At 35.9% G+C, this 16,835-nt stretch overlaps 1 pseudogene; it reads left to right on the forward strand.

Annotated features, from left to right (window-relative positions):
• Window positions 1-15,976: 15,976 nt before the first annotated feature.
• On the forward strand, window positions 15,977-16,835 carry LOC148165297 (small subunit ribosomal RNA; annotated as a pseudogene; the record flags this gene model as incomplete).

The following is a 16,835-nucleotide window of genomic DNA, read 5'->3' on the forward strand; positions in this document are numbered from 1 at the left end:
TAGGGTCAGTTAGGTCAAATTATGCTTAAAATTCAAGAAAAATACGTAAATTAACCCAGAATCTTGTAATTTTTGACATTTATGAAGTTCCAGACCTGACACATAGATGGCGCCATTTTAGGGTCAGTTAGGTCAAATTATGCTTAAAATTCAAGAAAAATACGTAAATTAACACAGAATCTTGTAATTTTTGACATTTCTGAAGTTCCAGACCTGACACATAGATGACGCCATTTTAGGGTCAGGTCAGGTCAAATTATGCTTAAAATTCAAGAAAAATACGTAAATTAACACAGAATCTTGTAATTTTTGACATTTCTGAAGTTCCAGACCTGACACATAGATGACGCCATTTTAGGGTCAGGTCAGGTCAAATTATGCTTAAAATTCAAGAAAAATACGTAAATTAACCCAGAATCTTGTAATTTTTGACATTTCTGAAGTTCCAGACCTGTCATATAGATGGCGCCATTTTTGAGTCAAAATAGGCGCCAAAATTAAAAAACAATATGTAAAATAAAGGAAAAACAGTAATTTTTGACATTTATGAAGTTCCAGACCTGACACATAGATGGCGCCATTTTAGGGTCAGGTCAGGTCAAATTATGCTTAAAATTCAAGAAAAATACGTAAATGAACCCAGAATCTTGTAATTTTTGACATTTATGAAGTTCCAGACCTGACACATAGATGGCGCCATTTTAGGGTCAGTTAGGTCAAATTATGCTTAAAATTCAAGAAAAATACGTAAATTAACCCAGAATCTTGTAATTTTTGACATTTCTGAAGTTCCAGACCTGTCATATAGATGGCGCCATTTTTGAGTTAAAATAGGCGCCAAAATTCAAAAACAATATGTAAAATATAGGAAAAAACAGTAATTTTTGACATTTGTGAAGTTCCAGACCTGTCACATAGATGGCGCCATTTTTGAGTCAAAATAGGCGCCAAAATTCAAAAACAATATGTAAAATATAGGAAAAACAGTAATTTTTGACATTTATGAAGTTCCAGACCTGACACATAGATGGCGCCATTTTAGGGTCAGTTAGGTCAAATTATGCTTAAAATTCAAGAAAAATACGTAAATTAACCCAGAATCTTGTAATTTTTGACATTTGTGAAGTTCCAGACCTGTCATATAGATGGCGCCATTTTTGAGTCAAAATAGGCGCCAAAATTCAAAAACAATATGTAAAATAAAGGAAAAAACAGTAATTTTTGACATTTCTGAAGTTCCAGACCTGACACATAGATGGCGCCATTTTAGGGTCAGGTCAGGTCAAATTATGCTTAAAATTCAAGAAAAATACGTAAATTAACCCAGAATCTTCCCAGAATCTTGTAATTTTTGACATTTCTGAAGTTCCAGACCTGTCACATAGATGGCGCCATTTTTGAGTTAAAATAGGCGCCAAAATTCAAAAACAATATGTAAAATATAGGAAAAAACAGTAATTTTTGACATTTGTGAAGTTCCAGACCTGTCACATAGATGGCGCCATTTTTGAGTCAAAATAGGCGCCAAAATTCAAAAACAATATGTAAAATAAAGGAAAAACAGTAATTTTTGACATTTATGAAGTTCCAGACCTGACACATAGATGGCGCCATTTTAGGGTCAGTTAGGTCAAATTATGCTTAAAATTCAAGAAAAATACGTAAATTAACCCAGAATCTTGTAATTTTTGACATTTCTGAAGTTCCAGACCTGTCATATAGATGGCGCCATTTTTGAGTCAAAATAGGCGCCAAAATTCAAAAACAATATGTAAAATAAAGGAAAAAACAGTAATTTTTGACATTTATGAAGTTCCAGACCTGACACATAGATGGCGCCATTTTAGGGTCAGGTCAGGTCAAATTATGCTTAACATTCAAAAAAAATACGTAAATTAACCCAGAATCTTGTAATTTTTGACATTTCTGAAGTTCCAGACCTGTCATATAGATGGCGCCATTTTTGAGTCAAAATAGGCGCCAAAATTCAAAAACAATATGTAAAATAAAGGAAAAAACAGTAATTTTTGACATTTCTGAAGTTCCAGACCTGACACATAGATGGCGCCATTTTAGGGTCAGGTCAGGTCAAATTATGCTTAAAATTCAAGAAAAATACGTAAATTAACCCAGAATCTTCCCAGAATCTTGTAATTTTTGACATTTCTGAAGTTCCAGACCTGTCATTTAGATGGCGCCATTTTTGAGTCAAAATAGGCGCCGAAATTCAAAAACAATATGTAAAATAAAGGAAAAAACAGTAATTTTTGACATTTCTGAAGTTCCAGACCTGACACATAGATGACGCCATTTTAGGGTCAGGTCAGGTCAAATTATGCTTAAAATTCAAGAAAAATACGTAAATTAACCCAGAATCTTGTAATTTTTGACATTTCTGAAGTTCCAGACCTGTCATATAGATGGCGCCATTTTTGAGTTAAAATAGGCGCCAAAATTCAAAAACAATATGTAAAATATAGGAAAAAACAGTAATTTTTGACATTTGTGAAGTTCCAGACCTGTCACATAGATGGCGCCATTTTTGAGTCAAAATAGGCGCCAAAATTCAAAAACAATATGTAAAATAAAGGAAAAAACAGTAATTTTTGACATTTCTGAAGTTCCAGACCTGACACATAGATGGCGCCATTTTAGGGTCAGGTCAGGTCAAATTATGCTTAACATTCAAAAAAAATACGTAAATTAACCCAGAATCTTGTAATTTTTGACATTTCTGAAGTTCCAGACCTGTCATATAGATGGCGCCATTTTTGAGTCAAAATAGGCGCCAAAATTCAAAAACAATATGTAAAATAAAGGAAAAAACAGTAATTTTTGACATTTCTGAAGTTCCAGACCTGACACATAGATGGCGCCATTTTAGGGTCAGGTCAGGTCAAATTATGCTTAAAATTCAAGAAAAATACGTAAATTAACCCAGAATCTTCCCAGAATCTTGTAATTTTTGACATTTGTGAAGTTCCAGACCTGTCACATAGATGGCGCCATTTTTGAGTCAAAATAGGCGCCAAAATTCAAAAACAATATGTAAAATAAAGGAAAAAACAGTAATTTTTGACATTTCTGAAGTTCCAGACCTGACACATAGATGGCGCCATTTTAGGGTCAGGTCAGGTCAAATTATGCTTAACATTCAAAAAAAATACGTAAATTAACCCAGAATCTTGTAATTTTTGACATTTCTGAAGTTCCAGACCTGTCATATAGATGGCGCCATTTTTGAGTCAAAATAGGCGCCAAAATTCAAAAACAATATGTAAAATAAAGGAAAAAACAGTAATTTTTGACATTTCTGAAGTTCCAGACCTGACACATAGATGGCGCCATTTTAGGGTCAGGTCAGGTCAAATTATGCTTAAAATTCAAGAAAAATACGTAAATTAACCCAGAATCTTCCCAGAATCTTGTAATTTTTGACATTTCTGAAGTTCCAGACCTGTCACATAGATGGCGCCATTTTTGAGTTAAAATAGGCGCCAAAATTCAAAAACAATATGTAAAATATAGGAAAAAACAGTAATTTTTGACATTTGTGAAGTTCCAGACCTGTCACATAGATGGCGCCATTTTTGAGTCAAAATAGGCGCCAAAATTCAAAAACAATATGTAAAATAAAGGAAAAACAGTAATTTTTGACATTTATGAAGTTCCAGACCTGACACATAGATGGCGCCATTTTAGGGTCAGTTAGGTCAAATTATGCTTAAAATTCAAGAAAAATACGTAAATTAACACAGAATCTTGTAATTTTTGACATTTCTGAAGTTCCAGACCTGACACATAGATGACGCCATTTTAGGGTCAGGTCAGGTCAAATTATGCTTAAAATTCAAGAAAAATACGTAAATTAACACAGAATCTTGTAATTTTTGACATTTCTGAAGTTCCAGACCTGACACATAGATGACGCCATTTTAGGGTCAGGTCAGGTCAAATTATGCTTAAAATTCAAGAAAAATACGTAAATTAACCCAGAATCTTGTAATTTTTGACATTTCTGAAGTTCCAGACCTGTCATATAGATGGCGCCATTTTTGAGTCAAAATAGGCGCCAAAATTAAAAAACAATATGTAAAATAAAGGAAAAACAGTAATTTTTGACATTTATGAAGTTCCAGACCTGACACATAGATGGCGCCATTTTAGGGTCAGGTCAGGTCAAATTATGCTTAAAATTCAAGAAAAATACGTAAATGAACCCAGAATCTTGTAATTTTTGACATTTATGAAGTTCCAGACCTGACACATAGATGGCGCCATTTTAGGGTCAGTTAGGTCAAATTATGCTTAAAATTCAAGAAAAATACGTAAATTAACCCAGAATCTTGTAATTTTTGACATTTCTGAAGTTCCAGACCTGTCATATAGATGGCGCCATTTTTGAGTTAAAATAGGCGCCAAAATTCAAAAACAATATGTAAAATATAGGAAAAAACAGTAATTTTTGACATTTGTGAAGTTCCAGACCTGTCACATAGATGGCGCCATTTTTGAGTCAAAATAGGCGCCAAAATTCAAAAACAATATGTAAAATATAGGAAAAACAGTAATTTTTGACATTTATGAAGTTCCAGACCTGACACATAGATGGCGCCATTTTAGGGTCAGTTAGGTCAAATTATGCTTAAAATTCAAGAAAAATACGTAAATTAACCCAGAATCTTGTAATTTTTGACATTTGTGAAGTTCCAGACCTGTCATATAGATGGCGCCATTTTTGAGTCAAAATAGGCGCCAAAATTCAAAAACAATATGTAAAATAAAGGAAAAAACAGTAATTTTTGACATTTCTGAAGTTCCAGACCTGACACATAGATGGCGCCATTTTAGGGTCAGGTCAGGTCAAATTATGCTTAAAATTCAAGAAAAATACGTAAATTAACCCAGAATCTTCCCAGAATCTTGTAATTTTTGACATTTCTGAAGTTCCAGACCTGTCACATAGATGGCGCCATTTTTGAGTTAAAATAGGCGCCAAAATTCAAAAACAATATGTAAAATATAGGAAAAAACAGTAATTTTTGACATTTGTGAAGTTCCAGACCTGTCACATAGATGGCGCCATTTTTGATTCAAAATAGGCGCCAAAATTCAAAAACAATATGTAAAATAAAGGAAAAACAGTAATTTTTGACATTTATGAAGTTCCAGACCTGACACATAGATGGCGCCATTTTAGGGTCAGTTAGGTCAAATTATGCTTAAAATTCAAGAAAAATACGTAAATTAACCCAGAATCTTGTAATTTTTGACATTTCTGAAGTTCCAGACCTGTCATATAGATGGCGCCATTTTTGAGTCAAAATAGGCGCCAAAATTCAAAAACAATATGTAAAATAAAGGAAAAAACAGTAATTTTTGACATTTATGAAGTTCCAGACCTGACACATAGATGGCGCCATTTTAGGGTCAGGTCAGGTCAAATTATGCTTAACATTCAAAAAAAATACGTAAATTAACCCAGAATCTTGTAATTTTTGACATTTCTGAAGTTCCAGACCTGTCATATAGATGGCGCCATTTTTGAGTCAAAATAGGCGCCAAAATTCAAAAACAATATGTAAAATAAAGGAAAAAACAGTAATTTTTGACATTTCTGAAGTTCCAGACCTGACACATAGATGGCGCCATTTTAGGGTCAGGTCAGGTCAAATTATGCTTAAAATTCAAGAAAAATACGTAAATTAACCCAGAATCTTCCCAGAATCTTGTAATTTTTGACATTTCTGAAGTTCCAGACCTGTCACATAGATGGCGCCATTTTTGAGTTAAAATAGGCGCCAAAATTCAAAAACAATATGTAAAATATAGGAAAAAACAGTAATTTTTGACATTTGTGAAGTTCCAGACCTGTCACATAGATGGCGCCATTTTTGAGTCAAAATAGGCGCCAAAATTCAAAAACAATATGTAAAATAAAGGAAAAACAGTAATTTTTGACATTTATGAAGTTCCAGACCTGACACATAGATGGCGCCATTTTAGGGTCAGTTAGGTCAAATTATGCTTAAAATTCAAGAAAAATACGTAAATTAACACAGAATCTTGTAATTTTTGACATTTCTGAAGTTCCAGACCTGACACATAGATGACGCCATTTTAGGGTCAGGTCAGGTCAAATTATGCTTAAAATTCAAGAAAAATACGTAAATTAACACAGAATCTTGTAATTTTTGACATTTCTGAAGTTCCAGACCTGACACATAGATGACGCCATTTTAGGGTCAGGTCAGGTCAAATTATGCTTAAAATTCAAGAAAAATACGTAAATTAACACAGAATCTTGTAATTTTTGACATTTCTGAAGTTCCAGACCTGTCATTTAGATGGCGCCATTTTTGAGTCAAAATAGGCGCCGAAATTCAAAAACAATATGTAAAATAAAGGAAAAAACAGTAATTTTTGACATTTCTGAAGTTCCAGACCTGACACATAGATGACGCCATTTTAGGGTCAGGTCAGGTCAAATTATGCTTAAAATTCAAGAAAAATACGTAAATTAACCCAGAATCTTGTAATTTTTGACATTTCTGAAGTTCCAGACCTGTCATATAGATGGCGCCATTTTTGAGTTAAAATAGGCGCCAAAATTCAAAAACAATATGTAAAATATAGGAAAAAACAGTAATTTTTGACATTTGTGAAGTTCCAGACCTGTCACATAGATGGCGCCATTTTTGAGTCAAAATAGGCGCCAAAATTCAAAAACAATATGTAAAATAAAGGAAAAAACAGTAATTTTTGACATTTCTGAAGTTCCAGACCTGACACATAGATGGCGCCATTTTAGGGTCAGGTCAGGTCAAATTATGCTTAACATTCAAAAAAAATACGTAAATTAACCCAGAATCTTGTAATTTTTGACATTTCTGAAGTTCCAGACCTGTCATATAGATGGCGCCATTTTTGAGTCAAAATAGGCGCCAAAATTCAAAAACAATATGTAAAATAAAGGAAAAAACAGTAATTTTTGACATTTCTGAAGTTCCAGACCTGACACATAGATGGCGCCATTTTAGGGTCAGGTCAGGTCAAATTATGCTTAAAATTCAAGAAAAATACGTAAATTAACCCAGAATCTTCCCAGAATCTTGTAATTTTTGACATTTGTGAAGTTCCAGACCTGTCACATAGATGGCGCCATTTTTGAGTCAAAATAGGCGCCAAAATTCAAAAACAATATGTAAAATAAAGGAAAAAACAGTAATTTTTGACATTTCTGAAGTTCCAGACCTGACACATAGATGGCGCCATTTTAGGGTCAGGTCAGGTCAAATTATGCTTAACATTCAAAAAAAATACGTAAATTAACCCAGAATCTTGTAATTTTTGACATTTCTGAAGTTCCAGACCTGTCATATAGATGGCGCCATTTTTGAGTCAAAATAGGCGCCAAAATTCAAAAACAATATGTAAAATAAAGGAAAAAACAGTAATTTTTGACATTTCTGAAGTTCCAGACCTGACACATAGATGGCGCCATTTTAGGGTCAGGTCAGGTCAAATTATGCTTAAAATTCAAGAAAAATACGTAAATTAACCCAGAATCTTCCCAGAATCTTGTAATTTTTGACATTTCTGAAGTTCCAGACCTGTCACATAGATGGCGCCATTTTTGAGTTAAAATAGGCGCCAAAATTCAAAAACAATATGTAAAATATAGGAAAAAACAGTAATTTTTGACATTTGTGAAGTTCCAGACCTGTCACATAGATGGCGCCATTTTTGAGTCAAAATAGGCGCCAAAATTCAAAAACAATATGTAAAATAAAGGAAAAACAGTAATTTTTGACATTTATGAAGTTCCAGACCTGACACATAGATGGCGCCATTTTAGGGTCAGTTAGGTCAAATTATGCTTAAAATTCAAGAAAAATACGTAAATTAACACAGAATCTTGTAATTTTTGACATTTCTGAAGTTCCAGACCTGACACATAGATGACGCCATTTTAGGGTCAGGTCAGGTCAAATTATGCTTAAAATTCAAGAAAAATACGTAAATTAACACAGAATCTTGTAATTTTTGACATTTCTGAAGTTCCAGACCTGACACATAGATGACGCCATTTTAGGGTCAGGTCAGGTCAAATTATGCTTAAAATTCAAGAAAAATACGTAAATTAACCCAGAATCTTGTAATTTTTGACATTTCTGAAGTTCCAGACCTGTCATATAGATGGCGCCATTTTTGAGTCAAAATAGGCGCCAAAATTAAAAAACAATATGTAAAATAAAGGAAAAACAGTAATTTTTGACATTTATGAAGTTCCAGACCTGACACATAGATGGCGCCATTTTAGGGTCAGGTCAGGTCAAATTATGCTTAAAATTCAAGAAAAATACGTAAATGAACCCAGAATCTTGTAATTTTTGACATTTATGAAGTTCCAGACCTGACACATAGATGGCGCCATTTTAGGGTCAGTTAGGTCAAATTATGCTTAAAATTCAAGAAAAATACGTAAATTAACCCAGAATCTTGTAATTTTTGACATTTCTGAAGTTCCAGACCTGTCATATAGATGGCGCCATTTTTGAGTTAAAATAGGCGCCAAAATTCAAAAACAATATGTAAAATATAGGAAAAAACAGTAATTTTTGACATTTGTGAAGTTCCAGACCTGTCACATAGATGGCGCCATTTTTGAGTCAAAATAGGCGCCAAAATTCAAAAACAATATGTAAAATATAGGAAAAACAGTAATTTTTGACATTTATGAAGTTCCAGACCTGACACATAGATGGCGCCATTTTAGGGTCAGTTAGGTCAAATTATGCTTAAAATTCAAGAAAAATACGTAAATTAACCCAGAATCTTGTAATTTTTGACATTTGTGAAGTTCCAGACCTGTCATATAGATGGCGCCATTTTTGAGTCAAAATAGGCGCCAAAATTCAAAAACAATATGTAAAATAAAGGAAAAAACAGTAATTTTTGACATTTCTGAAGTTCCAGACCTGACACATAGATGGCGCCATTTTAGGGTCAGGTCAGGTCAAATTATGCTTAAAATTCAAGAAAAATACGTAAATTAACCCAGAATCTTCCCAGAATCTTGTAATTTTTGACATTTCTGAAGTTCCAGACCTGTCACATAGATGGCGCCATTTTTGAGTTAAAATAGGCGCCAAAATTCAAAAACAATATGTAAAATATAGGAAAAAACAGTAATTTTTGACATTTGTGAAGTTCCAGACCTGTCACATAGATGGCGCCATTTTTGAGTCAAAATAGGCGCCAAAATTCAAAAACAATATGTAAAATAAAGGAAAAACAGTAATTTTTGACATTTATGAAGTTCCAGACCTGACACATAGATGGCGCCATTTTAGGGTCAGTTAGGTCAAATTATGCTTAAAATTCAAGAAAAATACGTAAATTAACCCAGAATCTTGTAATTTTTGACATTTCTGAAGTTCCAGACCTGTCATATAGATGGCGCCATTTTTGAGTCAAAATAGGCGCCAAAATTCAAAAACAATATGTAAAATAAAGGAAAAAACAGTAATTTTTGACATTTCTGAAGTTCCAGACCTGACACATAGATGGCGCCATTTTAGGGTCAGGTCAGGTCAAATTATGCTTAAAATTCAAGAAAAATACGTAAATTAACCCAGAATCTTCCCAGAATCTTGTAATTTTTGACATTTCTGAAGTTCCAGACCTGTCATTTAGATGGCGCCATTTTTGAGTCAAAATAGGCGCCGAAATTCAAAAACAATATGTAAAATAAAGGAAAAAACAGTAATTTTTGACATTTCTGAAGTTCCAGACCTGACACATAGATGACGCCATTTTAGGGTCAGGTCAGGTCAAATTATGCTTAAAATTCAAGAAAAATACGTAAATTAACCCAGAATCTTCCCAGAATCTTGTAATTTTTGACATTTCTGAAGTTCCAGACCTGTCATTTAGATGGCGCCATTTTTGAGTCAAAATAGGCGCCGAAATTCAAAAACAATATGTAAAATAAAGGAAAAAACAGTAATTTTTGACATTTCTGAAGTTCCAGACCTGACACATAGATGACGCCATTTTAGGGTCAGGTCAGGTCAAATTATGCTTAAAATTCAAGAAAAATACGTAAATGAACCCAGAATCTTGTAATTTTTGACATTTATGAAGTTCCAGACCTGACACATAGATGGCGCCACTTTTGGGTCAAAATGGGCGCCAAATTTCAAAAAAAATATGTAAATAAAGTAAAAACCAGTAATTTTTGACATTTGTGAAGTTCCAGACCTGTCATATAGATGGCGCCACTAAATTATGTTTTCGACTAACAGGTGGCGATACCAACATTAATAGTTACAGAAAGCTGTAATTTTTTTGACTTTCAAGTTTAGGTAACTGTTCTACAGATGGCGCCAGCATTGCTACAAATACAGGAACCTGTAGTTGTTTTTTGACATTTGACATCTTGACCTAATCTATAGGTCTAAAGATCAGCAATAGAATGGACTTCAAAGTTGATAATAAAGCTTTATTTTTATTATATATCGTAAATGGATTGTGTTTAAGCATAACGTTTGAATGGTTATGCAACCGCTTAAACTAATTGTTGCCGAACTTTCGTCTTTCCTTTGCATTCTTGAATAACGGAAATATAGATGGATTATTTTTGTGCATGAATTTTAAATTGTTATGCAACCATGAAAACACTAATTATTTTCTTTTTTCGGAGTTTTTTCAGATTATTGAAAGTCTGACACAAAACCTGTCCGTAACTGCGGCGTTCTCGCCAAACGCTACAGCTTGAAAAATCTAAAATTCGCATAGTCTAAATGTCCGAGAAAAATCGAAATTAAATGAAAACGAACAAAAGTTCGGACCGAACTAACATTAATCGAAAGTGGATGTCATAATTTTAAGTCCCTAACTAAACGGGATCTAAAACCCTTTCGAAACTGTGGCGTTCGAATTTTGATGAAAATTATTCCAAGTCCAAAGTCGGAACTGAAGCGTTCACATTGAACGCTACAGTTACGAGAATCTATTCGGAACTGAAGCGTTCACATTGAACGCTACAGTTTCGAGAATCTATTCGGAACTGAAGCGTTCACATTGAACGCTACAGTTTCGAGAATCTATTCGGAACTGAGGCGTTCACTTTGAACGTTACAGTTTCGAGAATTTATTCGGAACTGAAGCGTTCACATTGAACGTTACAGTTTCGAAAGGACAAAATTAACAAAGACCAAAAGTCCGAGAAAAATTGAAATTAAATGAAAATGAACAAAAGTTCGGACCGAACTAACATTAATCGAAAGTGGATGTCATAATTTTAAGTCCCTAACTGAACGGGATCTAAAACCCTTTCGAAACTGTGGCGTTCGAATTTTGATGAAAATTATTCTAAGTCCAAAGTCGGAACTGAAGCGTTCACATTGAACGCTACAGTTTCGAAAATCTATTCGGAACTGAAGCGTTCACACTGGCGATTGCTTATGCAACCATGAAAGCACAAATATGAAACGCTACAGTTTCGAAAACTCATTCGGAACTGAAGCGTTCACACTGGCGATTGTTTATGCAACCATGAAAGCACAAAAATGAAACGCCACAGTTGCGAAAACTCATTCGGAACTGATGCGTTTACACCGAACGCTACAGTTTTGAAACCTCGTTCGGAACTGATGCGTTCAAAAATGTCGAAATTTTTACAAGTCCAGTTTCGGAACTGTAGCGACTGCATGGACTTAGCGCGAAAAGGACACATTCAGTGGGAACTGTAGCGGTAGGGACCCGTAAAAAAAGTAAAAAAAATAATAAAATATTTTATTTTTTGCTTTTTACCTTCCGTATACACAATTTTTTTTTTTTTTTTTTTTTTTTTTTTTTTAAGTCCAAATTGGGAACTGTAGCGGTCAACAGAAAAAAAAACTTTTTCCATCAACCACATACAATTCCCATTTTTAATATAATATTATTATTTATATTAATATTATAATTATTCATAATATATTACTGAACATTTGCTTCTCCTCAGTTTCGTTCTTTGGTTTCCAATATCATTCACTCGATCATATTTAATTCAAGCTTGTTATCGGAGGAGAAACAAGTCTTTCACAATTTTCACCAGTTCTGCTTACCATGTGACGGATCTTTTGTTTTTCAACGGGCGGAACAATAATCGAGATTTTTACTGCTTGGTGTTTCGGGCTTTGTGTTTTATTTTATAGATCCGTCACATTATTCAAGTAAATTATTCAATTCAATTTGTCGTCTGCATTAGAGTCAAGATTATTAATTTCATCTCATTTGCAGACGACTTTGGATAAGAGCACTGGGTGGTCACGTTTTTTAACTAGCGGTGAATTAGCTAATTCGTTCGCAAAATGCACGTTACAGGCGGACTAATTCACATTTCGCTATTCATCGAGAAATTTTTATTCACAGCGGTATATTGTCTTTCTAGAGACTTACCACTTTTTATTTCATCGATGTATTTTTATTTTTAATTTAGCATAATATCATTAAACGGGGTCGCGATGTACGAGAGGTAACAGATCGTACGGACGCGCACATTTGATTTCATGTCAATCCATTCATCGTGCGTACTTGTCCGTCATCGCTGCCACTTACCATCACTACTCCCTATATATGCCACCGCGGCAGCGATCAGCTCTGAATCGCTCGATGCGTGAAACGATCGAAATCCCATAGTGCGCCGGCCGCTCGCTATGGGCGAGGGGTAGAGTAAAACGGTCTGATCGCTCGGTGCAAAAGTCCGTTTGGGTACTTAGAGACGGAATTTTAAAATTCTGATTTCGCAGATCAATTTCAAGGATTATTAGGACTCGAATGCTGTCGACCATGTTTTGTAAAAAAAGTTTTTTACGTTTTTACGGCAATTTGACTGAACGCTACAGTTTCGAAAAAAAGTCGGAACTGTGGCGTTCGATCGAAATTTTTCCAAGTCCGAAGTCGAAACTGTAGCGGTCGACCAAAATTTTTCTAAGTCCGATTCGAAACTGAGGCGTTCGACCGAAATTTTTCCAAGTCCAATTCGAAACTGTAGCGTTCGAACAAAATTTTTCTAAGTCCGAAGTCGAAACTGTAGCGTTCGGCGCTCATTCGTCTAAGTCCGAACTCGGAAGTGTAGCGGTTGACAAATTTACATTGACCAAAAGTCCGAGAAAAATCGAAATTAAATCCAAACGAACAAATGTTTGGGTCGAACTAGCATCGATAGAAGGTAGATTTTATAATTTCAAGCTCCTAATTAAACGGGATCTAAAACCCTCTGGAAACTGAGGCGTTCGAAATTTTGATGAAAATTTTTCTAAGTCCGAAATAGGAACTGTGGCGGTCGAGCGAAATTTTTCTAAGTCCGTAGTCGAAACTGAGGTGTTCGAATTTTTGATAAAAATTTTTCTAAGTCTCATGTTGGAACTGTGGCGGTCGAGCGAAATTTTTCCAAGTCCGAAGTCGAAACTGTAGCGTTCGAACGAAATTTTTCTAAGTCCGAAGTCGAAACTGTAGCGTTCGGCGCTCATTCGTCTAAGTCCGAAGTCGGAAGTGTAGCGGTTGACAAATTTACATTGACCAAAAGTACGAGAAAAATCGAAATTAAATGCAAACGAACAAATGTTTGGGTCGAACTAACATCGATAGAAGGTAGATTTTATAATTTCAAGCTTCTAATTAAACGGGATCTAAAACCCTCTGGAAACTGAGGCGTTCGAAATTTTGATGAAAATTTTTCTAAGTCCGAAATAGGAACTGTGGCGGTCGAGCGAAATTTTTCTAAGTCCGTAGTCGAAACTGAGGTGTTCGAATTTTTGATAAAAATTTTTCTAAGTCTCATGTTGGAACTGTGGCGGTCGAGCGAAATTTTTCCAAGTCCGAAGTCGAAACTGTAGCGTTCGAACGAAATTTTTCTAAGTCCGAAGTCGAAACTGTAGCGGTCGACCAAAATTTTTCTAAGTCCGATTCGAAACTGAGGCGTTCGACCGAAATTTTTCTAAGTCCAATTCGAAACTGTGGCGGTCGAGCGAAATTTTTCTAAGTCCGAAGTCGAAACTGTAGCGTTCGGCGCTCATTCGTCTAAGTCCGAAGTCGGAAGTGTAGCGGTTGATAAATTTACATTGACCAAAAGTCCCAGAAAAATCGAAATTAAATGCAAACGAACAAAAGTTACGGTCGAACTAACACCAAACAAGGGTGGCTGTGATAATTTCAAACCCCTAACTAAACGGGATCTAAAACCCTCTGGAAACTGAGGCGTTCGAAATTTTGATGAAAATTATTCTAAGTCCGAAGTCGGAACTGAGGTGTTCGGTCGAAATGCCGTAAAAACGTAAAAAATATTTTTTTCAAAACACCGTTAACGGCATTCGAGTCCTAATGACCCTTGAAATTGATCTGCGAAATCAGAATTTTAAAATTCCGTCTCTAAGTACCCAAACGGACTTTTGCACCGAGCGATCAGACCGATTTACCCGACCCCTCGCCCATAGCGAGCGGCCGGCGCGCTATGGGATTTCGACCGTTTCGCGCATCGAGTGATTCAGAGCTGAACGCTGCCGCGCTGGCATATATAGGGATAGTAGTGGTGGTATGTAGCAGCGGACAAAAGCGTACGATCGAAATGTGATTTTATGTGCGTCCGATTATCTTGTTACCTCTCGTACACCGCGACTTACCCGTAGTTGGGACGATGGCCGGAATGTGTACCCTGTGGACCCACCATCGTTTGAGGGATGACAAATCTTGCCATTGACCATGCACAGCGAGATTGCGGATGCGGCGAGCGTTTCTATGTTAGCGGTCCAAATGCAATCAAAGATTTTATGTGTTCGTGTCAGAACGACCAAAAATTAACAAATGCGTCAACTCACTAAAGTCCGAGCGAGAATTTTGAAATAAATAAAATTTCATAAACTCGTAACGTGTGAATATTTCTAAAGAGAAATCTCACAATAAACCGTCGCTTTCAATCTAGCGAAGAGTATGGAGAATGTTTGAACTTTTGCTTGTCGACGACGATATTTTTTCTTTACGATAAAATTTCAAGTCGATGTGCCCAAAAATCTCTAAATTTTGAACTGGGAAATTATTTCTTCGTCCGATGAATCGCATTGATCTCTGTTTTTGACGAAAAAAAGACGGATAAAATGCAGCATTCAATCAAGGATATAAAATAAAAGAAAAATTTTCCGTAAAAACTATATTACAATGGAGGATTATGTTTCTACTTTTCGTCCGATGAGTCGCAACAAAAATAAGTAATCCATCCGTCGTTGTTCGTTTAGTCGATCTGAATGCACTGTAAAAATTTATTAAAGTAAAATGTTACGTTTGCATTTCATGAATTTTGACAAACGTGTACCGAAATGTGTACAAATTATTTATTTCGACGACGACGACAACTTAGAACGGATGAATAAAATTAATTGTTGCAAGATTCAAACAAGGATGAAAAAGTCATAGAAAATTATTCCGTAACCATGATATTGGATTATTTTTTCTTCACTCTCTCCTCCGATGAGTCGCAACAAATAAAAATCCATAAATCAATTCATCCGTCGTTGTTCGTTTAGTCGATCTGAATGCACTGTAAAAATTTATTAAAGTAAAAATGTTACGTTGCATTTCATGAATTTTGACAAACGTGTACCCCGAAGTGTGTACAAATTATTTATTTCGACGACGACGACAACTTAGAACGGATGAATAAGAATAAAATTGTTGCAGGAGATTCAATCAAGGATGATGTGAAAAAAATGTCGAAAAATTTTCCATCCAGAAAGATCGCGTGGCGTTACGTCTCTTCTTACGAGGTTTTCGTTTCGCAGACACGCACACTTTCTTCAAAACAATAATAGGAAAGTGTTCAGTTTTTTATAAGAGCAGCAGGTGTCTTTCCGAAATTCTACGATTATTGTAGCTTATATGACTAGAAGGAAAGAAAGACTAAAACTCTCTTATTTTAAAACAAGAACGCAGTTCCCTGGTTGATCCTGCCAGTAGTCATATGCTTGTCTCAAAGATTAAGCCATGCATGTCTCAGTACAAGCCAAATTAAGGTGAAACCGCGAAAGGCTCATTAAATCAGTTATGGTTCCTTAGATCGTACCCACATTTACTTGGATAACTGTGGTAATTCTAGAGCTAATACATGCAAACAGAGCTCCAACCGGAAACGGAAGGAGCGCTTTTATTAGATCAAAACCAATCGGTGGCGGTCTCCGTCATCGTACAACTTGGTGACTCTGAATAACTTTACGCTGATCGCACGGTCTCGCACCGGCGACGCATCTTTCAAATGTCTGCCTTATCAACTGTCGATGGTAGGTTCTGCGCCTACCATGGTTGTAACGGGTAACGGGGAATCAGGGTTCGATTCCGGAGAGGGAGCCTGAGAAACGGCTACCACATCCAAGGAAGGCAGCAGGCGCGCAAATTACCCACTCCCGGCACGGGGAGGTAGTGACGAAAAATAACGATACGGGACTCATCCGAGGCCCCGTAATCGGAATGAGTACACTCTAAACCCTTTAACGAGGATCAATTGGAGGGCAAGTCTGGTGCCAGCAGCCGCGGTAATTCCAGCTCCAATAGCGTATATTAAAGTTGTTGCGGTTAAAAAGCTCGTAGTCGAATCTGTGTCCCGCGCCGCCGGTTCATCGTTCGCGGTGTCAACTGGCGTGCCGCGGGACGTCCTGCCGGTGGGCTTAGCTCGAGAGGGCGGCCCAACTCAATCCCGCCGCGGTGCTCTTCATTGAGTGTCGAGGTGGGCCGGCACGTTTACTTTGAACAAATTAGAGTGCTTAAAGCAGGCTAAAACTTCGCCTGAATACTGTGAC

This window comes from Gnatocerus cornutus, unplaced genomic scaffold (genome assembly GCF_029298725.1).
Source record: "Gnatocerus cornutus isolate USDA-ARS CGAHR unplaced genomic scaffold, icGnaCorn1.1 ctg00000398.1, whole genome shotgun sequence".
NCBI lineage: Eukaryota > Metazoa > Arthropoda > Insecta > Coleoptera > Tenebrionidae > Gnatocerus > Gnatocerus cornutus.